A 16,668-nucleotide genomic window follows, 5' to 3' on the forward strand; every position below is an offset into this window, starting at 1 on the left:
GGTCCTTCAATGAGTGCCATCTCCTGGAGGCCGGTCGCACTCCTGAGGACCAGTCCCAGGCAGAAGGGCATCTGCAGAAGAGCCCCGAGCGCCGATCCGTGCCTCGCCGGTGGGGGGCGCTCTCCCGTGGGAACAGTCGGGCCGGGCGGAGCGGGAGAGGCGGAGCTGGGCGGGACGCGGACCCTCCGCCCCCTGGGCGCCGCCCCTCGCTCTGCCAAACTTTGGGTTCCCAGCGGGTCTAAGCGGCCACTGGAGAGGAGGCGCGCCGCCGCCCGCCCGCCCGCCCGCCGCGTCCTCCGCCGCTGCTAGCGCTCGGCCCCCGGTCGCCCGTCGCGCTCGGCCCCGAGGGCATGCGGCAGCAGCAGCGGTCCCGGTTCCCGGGCTCGGCGGCGCGGGCGAGCGTGAGCGGTGAGTGGGGCGCGGAGCTCGGGGAGGGTTCCCGGAGCTGCAGCCGGCCGGGCCGCGTGGGGAGGTCGGGGCGCATCTCTGCCGGGCCCAGCCCGCGGCTTTTTTGGGTTGCCTGACGTCTAGCCCGGACCCCAAACCTATTCCATGTACCTTGGACAGACCTCTTTGGGCGACGTGGAGCACATCTTGCCCTTTCCGCCTTCCTTTTTTCCCTGCTAGGAGTAAAAAGCCGTCGGGATGCAGAATCCGCGCTGCGTCCTTGCCTGCTGTGAGCTGGTGGGCTGGGCTCAGAGGAGCGGAGAGCCGGGCGCAGGTTCCGCTGGCTTTGCACAGGTGCTTCTTTTCCAAACTCGATCTTGCAGCCGTCGATGGTGAACTTAGGTTCTCCCGTAGAGCCCACAGATAGAACCTTTTCCAGCCATCAACTCCTCCCGGGAGTGGCGGTGTGTTAGTTAGGGAACAGTTCGAACCATGCGAGGTATCCAAAGATTTGGGAAATGGTTATTATGAATTCACTAGTAACTCTGTCAGGGGCAGTGCTTTGAGAGTAAGTGAAGGTCCTGACGGTCCCCCTCACCACCTGCAGACAAAAGTGCTTTGTTCTGTAGCAGTGTTACTTTATTGCTTTCCTTCAACAAGTTACAACTACCTAAAATTGCTTAGAAATTTCTCAAGCAAATACTTTGAGGAGTGACTGTGCTATTGGAAACAGTTTAGTTTTATTAAGGGAATCATTAAAACTGCCCCCAAAATATGTGGGTCATTTTTAAACGGCATTTTCCATGAAATGTTACTTGTTACTGTCACTGCGGTGCGTTTCACCCCCCCTACTTCTTTGCTGCCCTGGGTATTACCTGGCTTTGGGATATTATTTTAGAAGTTAAGAGCTTCTTTCAGCTTCTCACGGCTCCTACTTTTGTAAGTCAGAGAATAAAGTAAATGCCAGTCACAGGTGATCCCTCTTCACCAGTCGGTTATTATTTCATGCACTGCACAGCATGTCATCAATGCATGACCTTTTGTATTGCTAAGGAGAGTTACTGGGTTTTCCAGTGAGCTACTTAATCAGGGGTTGCTAACCTTGCTTCCGATGAGGAATTTCATCCAATTTTGTGTGTTCTGATCCAGTGAATAGAATTTTCCTTTTTTTGAACAGAAGTGATAGTTAGAAACACACCACTTCTGCTCTACTAACACCATGCTTGTCCAAACAAAGTGGGCTGTTCTAAAATACACCGCAAGCAACCCCTGCCAGTGAGGTTTCTATACTTGAGATAAGCTTCTGGAGGTGTCTCTTGTACCATGCGACTGTATATATCATATAGTGATATCCAGTCATCTGGACATAACATATTCATTGTTATGTCAATATAAGTACCAAGTGCGTGCGTGTGTGGTATGCGTGCTTAGGCATATCCGACTCTTTGCAGCTCCATTGACTGTTGCCTGCCAGGTTCCTCTGTCCGTCCATGGGATTCTCCAGGCAAGAATACTGGAGTGGGTTGCCATTCCCTTTACCAGGGGTTCCTCCCAACCCAGGGATCGAGCCCATGTCTCTTATGTCTCCTGCATTGGCAGATAGGTTCTTTACCACCAGCGCTACCTGGGAAGTCCATATAAGTACCAAGTACCTAGAAAAACAGATTATTTGAACACATTTTTCAAGTTTTATATTTTTGTCTTTAGAATTCAAAACTTTGTAGCTTTAACTCTAAGTAACACATTTCTTTTCTGAATCTTACAGATGCATGAATAGTAGTTACCAGTCTCTTTATATTATTAGGTCAGGTCTAGTTAAATATCTAGGTTTCCCTGGTGGCTCAGTGGTAGAGTCTGTCTGCCAACACAGGAGACTTGGGTTTGATCCCTGCCTCAGGAAGAATCCCTGGAGAAGGAAATGGCAACCCACTGGGAAATCCTATGGACAGAGGAGCCTGGTGGGCTACAGTCCATGGGGTCACAAAGAGTTGAATAGGACTTAGTGACTAAAGAACAATTTACATATCTGGATGATTTACAAGGTGTTTAATTGAGCAGATCTACGTATGTTTTCTACAAATGAAGACTAAAATGAAAACATTTCAAAATGGGATAATTTTCCATTTATGTTCATCAGAACCTATTTGAAAATCTACATGCTAATCCTCTCTCATTTTTCCAAAACATATAGACACAGAGGAACCCCTGCACACATAGCACCATAGCCACTTAGCGGTCAAGGCACACACCCTCAAAGTGGTGCACCCATGCCCGAGGCTGGCTGCCTCTCCGCCAGGTTTTTCATCTTGGAGCAAAAATCCACCATAATCTAAGCCTAGCGTCTGATTTCTTTGGGCTGTGGCTGGGGGAATCATTGTAACTCGAATGGGAATTGCTATAACTCAAATTACCCATTAGCCATTCTCTGTGGAGTATACATTAATTCAAGATGCTTTCTGGACTGTGATTATACCCAACAGAGTGGTTAAGTCTGATTGCAAGGTTCTAAATGGCAGAGCCCAGGCCCAGGGCATTATTACTGTGGTGTAAAGAGAAGAGCTGGGCTTTGCAGTCAGACCAGCCTTTGTTCCAGGCCAGGCTTTGCGACTATGAATACTTTGCTTCACCTCTCTAATTTCCTTGTCTGTAAAAATGAAGATTATATCCACCTCCCAAGATGAAAAGAGAAAGCACTTAGTGGGGTCTTGATGTATAGAAGTACTCCTTAAATGTTGGCTGCCCCCTTTCCCTCCTGCTGCTAAGTCGCTTCAGTCGTGTCCAACTCTGCGCGACACCATAGACGGCAGCCCACCAGGCTCTGCCATCGCTGGGATTTTCCAGGCAAGAACACTAAAGTATTGACATTTCTATAAACATGCTGCTAATGTACATTGTACTGGTTAGAGTGCAAAGAGAGATTCCCAAGTCCTGAGTGACTTAGAGATGTTCTTCTCACTTCTCTTACTCATTTTCCTGCTTCCTCGCCATGGCCCTTTTATTCTTCTGTCCATTGTTTCTCCTGAAGATACTGAGCTGCCCCCTCTCTGACCTTTGTCCCTCATCCGGGATTCTTTGTGTATGTGGAGGAATCCCCTGGAACTTAGTCCTGCCGTGGCTGGGAAAGGTGGAGGTGAGGGGCGCAGAGCTGAGTGAAAGCCCCAAGAGCTTGTGCCCTTACAGTGCTGGGTTAGAGAGGCAGTTTGGTGTACAGGGGTCTGAGTTCTAACCCCAGCCACACTTGAGTGAACTCTTGTGACCTTGAATAAATTGTGTATCATCTTTGAATCAGTTTTCTCATTTGCACAATGGGGATAATGATTCTTTTTCTAGCTACCTGCATTGGTTGTGTTGGGTCCCATTAAATCAGGTATGCAGAAGAGCTTTGTGCCCGGCCAGGGTCACATAACGGAGAAGGCAATGGCAACCCACTCCAGTACTCTTGCCTGGAAAATCCCGTGGACGGAGGAGCCTGGAAGGCTGCAGTCCCTGGGGTCGCTGAGGGTCGGACACGACTGAGTGACTTCACTTTAACGCATTGGAGAAGGAAATGGCAACCCACTCCAGTGTTCTTGCCTGGAGAATCCCAGGGACGGGGGAGCCTGGTGCGCTGCCGTCTACGGGGTTGCACAGGATCTGACACGACTGAAGTGACTTAGCAATAGCAGGGTCACATAACTATTGGAATTAAAGAGGCAGGGCCTCCAGATATGGGGCAGACAGGCTGTAGGGGTGGGAGGATCTCCACATGGGTGTTGGACATGCTGAGTGAACTTGCTGCCTCCTCAAGGAAGAAATCCTGCCAAAGGCTGCAAGATTGCTCCATGGGAAATATGAGAGGAAGAGAAATTTCAGGACCAAGATTACCTAACATTGTGTGATCGAAGGTGCAGGGCAAAGGTCCAAAGAAGTTTTCATTCCATCTTAGAATTACCTGTGCTGTCTGCTCATCTCAGTTCTTAGTAGACAGAAACATAGAGTTAACTAACCAGCCAGTGAGTCAGAGCAGAGTGGTACTGGCGATCATCAGACATTAAATTGGGGTGCCCTATCCTGTCCCTGGGCTTCCCAGGTAGCACCGGTGGTGAAGGACCAGCCGGCCAATGAAGGAGACAGAAGAGATGTGGGTTGATCCCTGGGTCAGGAAGATTGTCTGGAGGAGGGCATGGCAACCCACTCCAGTGTTCTCGCCTGGAGAATCCCATGGACACAGGAACCTGGTGGGCTACAGTCCATGGGGTCGCAGAGAGTTGGACACTACTGAAGCAACCTAGCAGGATGCACAAGCCATCCTCCCTGGCCTATGCCTACTTGGTAACTTGAGTCTCCAAGGCTTACTCTGCAAAGCACTAAACCACTCAAGGCATTCCCCGTCCTACCCCAAACAATTAAGCTTATCATTTAATTCAGTCTGAAAGGTGTGTGTTGCTCTCTGTCTGGCTTGCCTGGTGAGCCAGGAGAACAGAGCCCAGTGAAAGGAAAGTCTCACTTCCTGGCTTGTACCCCCTCTTCCCTCTCCAGGCTGATGTCTTCATCCTTATTGCTCTTCATCTCCTGGCCTGGCCTCTGTGGCCCCAACCCCTAGCCTCTTGTCCCATCAGCCTACTGCCTTGAACTCCTCGCTTGCCTGTTCCCCTCCCTGCTCCCGTGGACCTTGCCTCCCATCCTCAGATGTGAATTATTCATACAGCCAGGTCTGGGCCAGACTGAGAGTCACTCTGAAAAACAGCCTGCCGCACCCCTTCCTAACGATGTTAGTCAGCCCCTGAAATTACTCATCAGCTCTCCTGTGTCTTTATTGCTCCCTGGATGTTTGGCTGGAGGACCTACTAGCCCTGGTTGATTCAGCCTTGTGCAGCCTGATATGGCATCATCAGGGTGGCTTGGCAGGTGGCAGGGATGGGTTGAAGGGCATTTTATCTCCTCCATAAGTGCCACTAGTTTGCCCAAAGGCTCTCCAAACAAATATGCAATCTGAATAAAAGCAGTGTGCTTGCTTTGTAAATGCACCTTTAAGGCCATTCCCCTGGTCTCCCCTTTTAGTCTTGCTGCCTCCAGACCCCTCTTTTTCAGAAAGGCTTGAGCTGTCCCCAGATGGACTCAGAGCATGTAAATCAAAGGTGGGCAGTAGAGTCCATCACAGACGTTCACTTCCCAAAGGGAGCTAGAATCCAATGTTAAGGCTCAGAGCCCTTGAAAGTAACTAGTTGTTGAAGATCAAAGCAAGGCACTGGGTATAGAACATCCCTGAATAATTCGCCTCCTGCCCTGGTTGATTTCTAATAGGTCAATCCTTTGAATAGGAACCCTCTCCCTGAACTAAACTGTCATATGGATCTGGCAAGGAGAAAATAAGTATAATCTTTTTCTATATCCCCATGGCATTAGGCGGAGAAGGCAATGGCACCCCACTCCAGTATTCTTCCCTGGAAAATCCCAGGGACAGAGGACCCTGGTGGGCTGCCGTCTGTGGGGTCACACAGAGTCGGATACGACTGAAGCAACTTGGCAGCAGCAGCAGCATGGCATTAGGATTAGTCAGGGTTCTCCAAAGAATGGAACCAATGGGATAGCTATTTATAAGAGGGTGTTTGTTTCAAGAATTGACGTAGGGTCATGGAGGCTGAGAAGTCACACAGTCTTGCCATCTGCAAACTAAAGAACCAGCAAAGCAGGTAGTGTAATTCAGTCTGAGTCTGAAGGCCTGGGAATAGAAGCGCTGATGTCTGAGGACAGGAGGAGATGTTATCCCAGCTCAGACAACAGGGAATATTGGCTCTTCTGCCTCCTTTTTGCTCTATTCAGTCTCTCAGCAGACTGGATGATACTCAGCCACTTTGCTTGAGGATCATCTTCTTTACTCAGTCTACAGATCCAAATGCTAATCTCTTCTAGAACCACCCTCATGGCACACTTACTTACCAGCTACGTGGGCATCCCTTAACCCAGTCAAGTTGCACATAACAATAATCCTTGCATCACCAAACCAGGAAGTTGCCATTGTTACAACAGTACCATCCAATCCACAAAGCCCACGCATATTTCATCAAGAGTCCCCCAGATGTCTCTTTTTTTCCTGCCTGATTTGGGATTCATGTTAAATTTGTCATATTGTTTTCTAGAATAGTTACTCAGACTTTCCCTTTCCTAAAGCCCTTGCAGTTATACAGGTCTTGCATACAGTAGATGACTCTCAGACTGGGTCTGGCCAGCATTTCTTCCCAACCAGACTTGAGCATATGTTCTTGGCAGGATGCTCTGCTCTTCTCAGCACATCACATTAGAAGATACACAATATCAGCCTATCCACCACTGGAATTTTGGCCCTAATCACCTGATTATGTTGGTGTCTGCCACATCTCCCCACCTTCAATTCACCATTTTTCCCTTTGAAATATATTGGTGTTTGTGGAGAGGCATTCTGAGATTATTCTAATAGCCTGTTCCTCATTAAACCTCTACCTAAAGCCTTATTGGGATTCCCTGATAGCTCAGTTGGTAAGAATCCGCCTGCAATGCAGGAGACCCCGGTTTGATCCCTGGATCGGGAAGATCCACTGGAGAAGGGATAGGCTACCCACTCCAGTATTCTTGGGCTTCCCTTGTGGCTCAGCTTGTAAAGAATCTACCTGCAATGCGGGAGACCTGGGTTCAATCCCTGGATTTGGAAGATCCCCTGGAGAAGGGAAAGACTACCCACTCCAGTATTCTGGCTTGGAGAATTCCATGGACTGTAAAGTCCATGGGGTTGACGAACAGTCAGACATGACTTTTTATTCTTCCCTGCTGACTTCTGCCAGAATCAGCTACCTCTCTGAAGGTTGCCAAATGGTGATTCTTTAGTTCCATTACTCCTTTCACATTTGTTAGTTGGCATTCAATTATAAGGAAGAACTTTCTTTCTCCTTCATGCATTTATTCATTATATTAGGACGTATTTGTGGATTCTTTTTGAATACAATATGTTGAGATCTCATACTATCATTAGTTATTTTGATGCTCAAATTGTTCTCAGTTTGACCAGTTGAGAGTCCCTCTGAACTTGCTCCTTTGTCCTTTTGGCATCTTTATCATTCACTGAGCATTTTAAAGTTTTCTGTCATCACGAGCTATCTCAGGCTTATCTTGTACTTTCCCTGACCTGGTTAGTCATCCCTTTTGGTAGAGAATGGTATTTAGAAAACAAGATATGGAAGGTTGGTGTGCCATTGTTACTGGGGTATTGTTGCTTTAGATCTCTCAGAGGACAAACTAGGAAATATATGTATATATATATATACATTTATATATTGTCTACATAAGGCCATATATTATAAAATCATGAGTTCATACTAAGACCTCCAATTCCAATCCAACACCCAAGGATCTTTCTAGTCTTACCTGTTTATATATTTCTACATATCATCTCTGGCAGTTAGAAACTTGACTCCCATTGCCTTCAGTATTTTTACTTATTTGTTCAAAGTAGCTCATCTCTCAGCCACAAAGGCCATCCTGCTTCCCCTGTGTCCACCTCTCTTCCCACTGCTGCCTGTCTTTGACTGCCAGGCCTGTTAGCTCAGGCATGTGTGCAGCTTTATTATCAGCCTCCAATCCCTCCAGCTCCCTATGGTTCCCCAACTATAGCCCATTCTTCCTTGCAACTCCCCAGACTCCCTTTCATCATAACTGCATTCTCAGCCACCTGCTGGCCCCTCAGTTCTGGGGAGGGAAGAAAAGAGAAGGTAGAGAAAGAGAGAAGATAGGAATGATAGAAAGCAAAAAGAGAAATAGTATATACATTTTAAAAAGTTTCCATGGGTTGATATTAGGTCAACACTAGCCTTTCTTAGTTAAGTTCTAATCTAACTTCGGTAGTCAGATAATTGATGTCTGTGGCCTAGTTCAGCTGGTAAACTCTGTTGAGATGATGGGGAAGGTAAAATTCGTTAGGAGAAACTATTTCTTAAATTATATGATTCAACATGTTAGAAGTAAACTGAGTTGCTTGCTCTTCTGAGTTTTCTCTGAAGGAGGCAAACTAATTAATTGTTGCTATTTTCTATCTGTACTTAGAGTTTTAGCCATTTTCATTTGATAATAGATTTTCCCCATAAACTCTTGTCAAAAATTCCAAGTAGAGATACATTTACAAATTTTATTGACATTTACCACAATCATATTATATTACTTCTAGAATCACTAAATGCTTGCAAAAGGCATTAATGTCATTACAAAAACCAAATCTGCATATTTTATTTCTCATGGGGTTAGAGGATTAACTACTGAAAAAAAAGAGGCTGCAGTGGTCAGAGTGGTGAAAAGAGCCCTGGGCTCAAAGGATGAGAGCTGGTCAGAGTGAATCAGTGTCTCCTGGTTTTACTTTTCTCCTCTGTGAGAAGGAGAAAGCTATCCTGCCCATCTCACCATGGGCTCAATGGGAAGAGACATGAACTCACCTCGAAAACTGCTCATTGGTCTTTTAATGAATATATTTGGATGGGTTACTCCAAGATCCAAAGTGGTAGAGGAAGTGTAGTGAAATTATTAGAAGATTAAACATGGGGTTTAATTTCATCGGGTGAAGATTAAACACCCAGCTGGCTAAACTCCATTTATACTTTTTCTCTGGGGCTGCATGTTTCCAACTGGTAGTGAGAAACACCAGTTAGTGACCCTGGACAGGGTGGTAGAGGGGAGACGTCTTGAGGTTGTAACGCCAGTGACCCACCCAGCCTGAGGGAGGGATTTCCTCCTTTGATCTTCCCTCCCTGGTCTCTCTTGGGATCCCCGCCCCCACCTGTCGGGAACAGACTTGCCCTGTTGCTTTACTGGACTTGTCTGACGCCTCTGGACCTGGAAGTGGGCTGAGAACTTTACACTGGCTGTTCGTTCACTTTGTCCCAATAACCCAATAACCTGACAAGTTAGTCTTGTCTCAGTTTCATAACAGAGAAAATTGAGGCTCAAAGAGGATAAGTAACTGTCCTCGTGTGTGCATGCTCAGTTGTGTCCAACTCTCTGTGACCCCGTGGAATGCAGCCCGCCAGGCTCCTCTGTCCATGGGATTTCCCAGGCAAGAATACTGGGGTGGGTTGCCATTCCTTCTGCAGGGGATCTTCCTGACCCAGGGATGGAAACCCAGGTCTAGTGCCACCTGGGAAGCCCAACTGTCCTCAGGCCCCACTGACAATAACAATACAGCCTCTATGTCAGAGACTACTCTGAATGCCTCATTAAATCTCACAGTAGTCTTAGGAAGAGGGTACTGTTGTTACCTCCATTTTATAGATGACACAATTAGGTACAGAGAGGTTAAACCTGGTAAGCAAGGCTTTAGGTTTACCTGTTGGCTCAGTGGTAAAGAATCTGCCCACCAGTGCAGGAGACATAGGTTGGATCCCTGGGTCAGAAAGATCCCCTGGAAGAAATGGCAACCCACACCAGTATTCCTGCCTGGAAAATCCCATGGACAGAGGAGCCTGTCAGGCTACAGTCCATGGGGTCACAAAGGGTCTGATACAGCTGAGTGACTAAACAACAGCAACAAAAGCAAGGCTTTACACTCAGGCCAGTTATCACCAGAGGCCATATTCTTTTTGGTCTTTTGATATCCAGTTTCCCCAACACCATTTGTTGAAGACACTGTCTTTTCTCCATTGCATATTCTTGACACCCTTGCCAAAGATCAGTTGATCATATACACATGAATTTATTCCTGGGCTGTCTATTCTGTTCCATTTGTCTATGTGTGTCAGTCACTCAGTCGTGTCCGACTTTGTGACCCCATGGGCTGTAGCATACCAGGGTCCTCTGTGCATGGAGTTCTCCAGGCAAGAATACTGCAGCAGATAGCCATTGCTTTCTCTAGGGGATCTTCCTGACCCAGGGATCAAACCCAGGTCTCCCACATTGCAGGCAAATTTTTTACCATCTGAGCCACCAGTGAAGCCTCCATTTGTCTATTCAGTTCAGTTCAGTCGCTTAGTCGTGTCCGATTCTTTGCAACACCACGAATTGCAGCATGCCAGGCCTCCCTGTCCATCACCAACTCCCAGAGTTCACTCAAACTCATGTCCATCGAGTCAGTGATGCCATCCAGCCATCTCATCCTCTGTCGTCCCCTTCTCCTCCTGCCCCCAATCCCTCCCAGCATCAGAGTCTTTTCCAATGCATCAACTCTTTTCATGAGGTGGCCAAAGTACTGGAGTTTCAGCTTTAGCATCATTCCTTCCAAAGAACACCCAGGGCTGATCTCTTTTAGAATGGACTGGTTGGATCTCATTGCAGTCTGAGGGACTCTCAAGAGTCTTCTCCAACACCACAGTTCAAAAGCATCAATTCTTCGGCACTCAGCTTTCTTCACAGTCCAACTCTCACATCCATACATAACCACTGGAAAAACCATAGCCTTGACTAGATGGACCTTTGTTGGCAAAGTAATATGTCTGTCTTTATGTCATACTTTTTCTGATCACTGTAACTTTATATTGGTTTGAAGTATGTTTTGAAACCAGGAAATATAAGGCCTCCAGATTTGTTCTTTCTCAAGATTGTATTGGCTATTTGGAATCCTTTGTGTTTTCACATGAATTGTAAGATTTTTTTTTCTATTTCTGTAAAAAAAATAAAGTGCCACTGAGATTGTGATAGCAATTGCTCTGAATTTGTTGTGTAGGCATCTTAACAATCAATTCATTTAAGTTCAGTTCAGTTGCTCAGTTGTGTCCAATTCTTTCTGATCCTGTGGACCTTAGCACACCACACCTCCCTGTCCATCACCAACTCCTGGAGTTTACTCAAACTCATGTCCACTGAATCGGTGATGCCATCCAACCATCTCATCCTCTGTCGTCCCCTTCTCCTCCTGCCTTCAATCTTTCCCAGCATCAGTCTTTTCCAATGAGTCGGCTCTTCACATCAGGTGGCCAAAGTATTGGAGCTTCAGCTTCAGCATCAGTCCTTCCAATGAATATTCAGGACTGATCTCCTTTAGGATGGACTGGTTGGATCTCCTTGCAGTTCAAGGGACTCTCAAGAGTCTTCTCCAACACCACAGTTCAAAAGCATCAATTCTTCGGAGGTCAGGTTTCTTTATATTCCAACTCTCACATCCATACATGACTGCTGGAAAAACCATAGTTTTGACTAGACGGACTTTTGTTGGCAAAGTAATGTCTCTGTTTTTTAATATGCGTCTAGGTTGGTCATAGCTTTTCTTCCAAGGAGCAAGCGTCTTTTAATTTCATGGCTGTAGTCACCATCTACAGTGATTTTGGAGCCCAAGAAAATAAAATCTCTCACTGTTTCCATCTTTTTCCCATCTATTTGCCATGAAATGATGGGACCAGATGCCATGATCTTAGTTTTCTGAATGTTGAGTTTTAAGCCAGCTTTTTCACTCTCCTCTTTCACTTTCATCAAGAGACTCTTTAGTTCTTCACTTTGTGCCATAATATCTTAACAATATTAGGTTCTAATCCATGAGCACAGCATGTCTTTCCATTTACTTATGTCTTCTTCAATTTCTTCCACCATTGTTTTATGGTTTTGAATATACAAATATTTTGCTTCCTTGGTTATATTAATTCTTAAGTATTGTATTCATTATAGTGCTATTGTGAATCAGTTTGTTTTCTTAATTTCCTTTTCAGTTTGTTTATTGTTGGTGTTTAGAAATGCAACTGATTTTTGTATGTTGATTTTGTGTCCTACAACTTTACTGAATTCGTCCATTAGTTCTAACAGTTTTTTTTTTTTAACGTATGTGGGATCTTTAGGGTTTTCTACATATGAGATCATGTCATCTGCAGACATATAAGTTTACGCCTTCCTTTCTGATGTGAATACCTTTTATGTCATCATCTTGTCTGATTCTCGCAAGAACTGAGATACTGTATTGAACAGAAGGGGCCAGAGTGGGTATCCTTGCCTTGTCCCTCCTGATCTTACAGGAAGAACTTTCAGTTTTTCACTGTTGAGTATGATGTTCATTGCCGGGGCCTTGCTCTTTAACCACTCTGCTCACCTGCTTTACTAGTAGTACTTGAACCCAGAACCCAAAACCCGTGTTCTTCCACCACACCACGTCGCCTCTCCTCTGCTTCCTCACGCCCTTCTACCTGCCCCTTCCTGCTTCCCTGCTTTGTTTCAAGCAGCAGAAGAGGGAAGCGGCAGTGCCCGAGGCCTCATCACGGCAGTGCTGGGCCCATACTTTCAGGCAGGGGACGGGGCTTTCCTGGATGTAGGTAGTGTCGTGCGGGTATAGGATGCCTTTGGTACTGGTCCTTGTTAAATTGAAGTGTTAGAGCGTGAACAGCGATTCCAGAATGCCAGCTGCATATTGCACTGAATTTGGGGGAAATTTTGAGTTAACTGACTTTCTTGAGAAGTATTATCTACCATTTATTGAGTACACCCTATGTGCTAAGCATCTTGCTAGGCGCTTTATAAACAGTGCTTTCATTATCCTTTCAACTATCTATAATGTTGTTGTAGTTATTGTGCTGTAGTTACCTTTAGAGAGGAAGGAAAAGGCTCTGGCCAGATCAGTGATGTGCCAGGTTAGAGGTGTTGCTGACAGTGAAGAGCCTACATCTGACCCAGGGCCAGCTGTCGCCAAAGCTCCTGCTGCTTTCTCCCTGCTCCCCAGCCCCCCCTGTGTCACAGCCTGCCATACTGTCCTTGAAAGGATTTAGATGACCAGAACTCCACAGGTCTGGCCTTCCCTTCTCTAAACCTTGTTTTAAATACTCATGATAAAATGTCCATTTCATTGCTTATTCTGACCGACAAACATTCATTATACAATGGAGGGATAGAAGCAAGCAGACCACAACAAAATAAAACTCCCACCCTTCTGAAAAGTGGAAGACACCTAGCAGCCACAGGTGTGTAAAAATGATGAACCACTGCTGGGAAGGAATTATTAAGATTTCCCTGCCTCAATCCCTGCTACTGCTCTCTGAGAGAGTCTTCCTAGTGGCCTTGACTTTGACTCTGTTGCCTGGGAAGTTCTTCCTTATCCATTACCCTCTATGGCCATATCTGAAATGGATGTTGGAAAGTATGAGCTCCATGCCTCGCTATAGCTTCCATGGCAGTGTGGTTCCTTAAAAAGTTTACAGTCTTCTGATCTGTTTGCTTCTGGTCAATTCCATACACCAGTTACCATATCCAAGTTCTATTCTGGACCAAGTTCTTTAGCATTCCTTATTTCCCAGTGTCTGTCTGGGTCCATCTCTCTCTTCCTCTCCTTAGTTGTTTCTACTCTGACTTCCTCTAAAACATGGACTTGGGCAGGAGGGTGCACGCTTACTCTGATCTTTCCTATCAGCCTGACTTCTTTGTTCCAATGCCATGTTTTACTGAGAGGCCTTTGAGAAAGGCTGTGAGCAACGATATTATTTTCTAGTCTTTGCAGTTGTAGAAGCAGTTAACTTTTCTGATCCTCCAAGGCCTCCAGCTTCTAGGTACTGCCCATTTTTCTCCACTTTTGCTTACAAATGATCCTTGCCTGAGCTCATCTCTTTCTGGGAATGCCTTTCTAAAAGCTAGGGCTTCCCAGGTGACTCAGGGGTGAATAATCTGCCTGCCAATGCAGGAGACACAGGAGATGCTGGTTCGATCCCTGGGTCAGGAAGATCCCCTGGAGAAGGGCATGTCAATCCACTCCAGTATTCTTGCCAGGATAATCCCATGGACAGAGGATGCTGATGGTCTGCAGTCCATAGGGTCATAAAGAGTCAGACGCGACTGAGTGAGCATGCACACACACACACACACACACACACACACACACACTAAAAACTGTGAGGAGCAGCCATTGCTTGCTCACAGTATGTTTCCTTCCAACACTTGCACCTAGAGCTGCAGGCTTCTTTGGCAGAGAAGCCCCCAAATACAGTGATTTGAAGATGACAGAAGTTTGTTTTTTGTTTTTTTTTTTCTCTCTCTTGTTAATAATCCTGAGGTTTGGATTTGAAGGGCTCTTTTTATTTTGTTTCTCCACCATCTACCAGGGTAACGTTTCACAAACTCCCTTTGTTTAAAGATAGATTTCTTTACATCCAGTATGCTGAAGACCAGTATTTTGGTTTGGACTCCACAGATCATGCATTTGTATTTCATAACAATGTCAAATTGTGACAGACATTTCTAGGTGTTTATTCATAATTTCTGTAGTTTTATCTGTTTATTAATGGAAAGTTGTCCCCGGATGACTTTGAGTTGTGCTTCTAGGGCTCTGCCTTGGTCTGAATGTTGAGTGCTGGATCACAGGCCTCTCTGAGCTCTAGTATGCAGGAAGGTGAAAGAGCATGAAGTTGTCGGGCTGCTCCAGGGCTAACCCGGGAGCTGTGCTCTTCATTAACGCTCACAGTCCATTAGCAAGGAGTTAGCCACACAACCACCCTGGCTGTAAGCAGGCTGGGAAATGGAGTGTATTACTCTGTAAGAAAAGGAAGACATGATCTAACAGTCTGTGCCATAGACCATAAAGCCAAGAATGACGAAAGAAATAATTATGAGAGAAGTCACAGGGCAGCAGATAGTCATGGGCAAGTGAGTTGGAAGAACTGTCCTGAGCTCAGTGTCCTGTCACTCAGAACAGGACCTCTTGGATGTGGAGTCTGGGGTTCTGCTGGTCCTTTTATGCAGCCTGAGGGCCACAGGCTGGTAGTGTGGTGAGGTTAACAAGGGGGAAGTTCGCTCAAGAAGGGGCCAAGAACCATTCTCAGGAGGAAATCCAGAAATGAGATACACAGATTTGGCGTTAGAATCCACAAGGCTGTGTTCAAAGTGCTGGGGCAGAGGTGGATCTGATTGCCTGAGATGCTGCAGTAATCAGGATCGGTGGAGCACCGGGAAAGGAGTTATACTAGTCTGTCCTGAATCCAAGCAAAGCCCTGGAAGAGGGAAAACAAAAGATCCTGGCCAATGTGAGCTGGGAGAAGTCTCTCCAATCCCAAACCTCTCTGCCAGCTTGCAAATGCTATGCTACAAACAACCAGTAAAACCCAAGACCACCCTTGCTTTAGCCCCTGCGTTAAAACCTGGTGCTTAAGCCTCAAACTTTGTTCCTATTCCAGCAGCTGAACTGAAGGAAGTTTCATCCCATCCTGCACAGATGCTACCCTCGTGGTGACTTTCTTGTTTATCTTGGAGGCAGTTTGGGAGCTTAGCATGAGAGAGAGAGGACATGAGCAGTGTCAGGGCTTGAGCTAGTTCTAGAGTCACCATATAGAGGAAATAACTTAAGCAATCATAGCTCTGGTGCAAGAAAGTTTAAAGGGAAAAGAAGAGAGACCTGAGGGCCGAGTCTAGGAATATGTACACTCCAAGGCTGATGGAAGAAAGCATGACAGAAATATTGAGGACAGTGGAATAAGAACCAGGAAAGAGTAGAGTCAGAGAGGCTTGGGAGGGGAGTTTCAAAAAGAGAGTAACTCTCTGTCCATATCCACAGTGAAACCAAAGAAAGAGAGAGACTGGAAATAAAGGATTTGTAATTGAATTATTCAGGAAAATTGAGCATATTTTTATTATGTGCTGATTACAGGCAAGTTTCTGTGTCTGTGCTTCAGAGAACAGGGAGACAGAAGGATACCAGCTCTGCCCAACAGGTTTGGAAGTGAGGTGAAGACAAATAAATATTTAATATGGTGTGTTGAATGCCATAGGAGAGGTACCAAGTATTTCATAGTCGAATTTCTTGAAAGAATAGCCTATACTTTCTTTCTACTTCTGTATCACCCAGGCATCATTCAATAAAGTGTGATCAAGTTCTTGCCTCCTCTACTCCCAACCAGCAAACTAAAACTAACCAACACATGAACTAGACACGTGTTGTCCATGCCCATGGGCATGCCCATGATGCCCATGTCCATTGGGCATCAGGTGCACAAATTTAAGTAAGAAACTGGTGGCCTTTCAGAAGCTTGCAGTCTGGTGGTCAAGGCTGACACTGAGACAGAGGCTGCTTCTACAGTGCAGTAACAGGGGAGTTCCCTCCAGTGGCTAAAAGAATCCGAATTTAGTAAAGAGTCACCTTAGGAGAATGAATGTATATATGTCTGAAAGTTCCAGGGGTATACATGTGTATAGGTTCCAGAGTTAAGGACTGCCTCTGGCCTCCCCCAAGTGTGTTTGTATTCATTTTGGAGGAGTAAAGGTGATGAATGCTGGAATAAGACGAGACTGTTGATGGAATGGAGATGAGCTGATTCCCTCCCTCTCCCTCAGTGGCTTAAGCCCCCATGCTCTTTGTCTACTTAGGGACTAAGTCTGGTTCATGTCCGCAGGGCC

The 16,668-nt window shown here is 46.0% G+C and overlaps 1 protein-coding gene across 1 annotated transcript in view; it reads left to right on the forward strand.

The window, feature by feature from the left end:
* Positions 1–242: 242 nt before the first annotated feature.
* LPAR3 (lysophosphatidic acid receptor 3) overlaps positions 243–16,668 on the forward strand; it is an 83,772-nt gene continuing 67,346 nt past the window's right edge. The window contains exon 1 of the mRNA NM_001192741.3: positions 243–408. The gene's annotated coding sequence lies outside the window, so the exon portion shown is untranslated. The remainder of the gene's footprint in view (positions 409–16,668) is intronic.

This window comes from Bos taurus, chromosome 3 (genome assembly GCF_002263795.3).
Source record: "Bos taurus isolate L1 Dominette 01449 registration number 42190680 breed Hereford chromosome 3, ARS-UCD2.0, whole genome shotgun sequence".
In the NCBI taxonomy this organism is placed as follows: Eukaryota; Metazoa; Chordata; class Mammalia; order Artiodactyla; family Bovidae; genus Bos; species Bos taurus.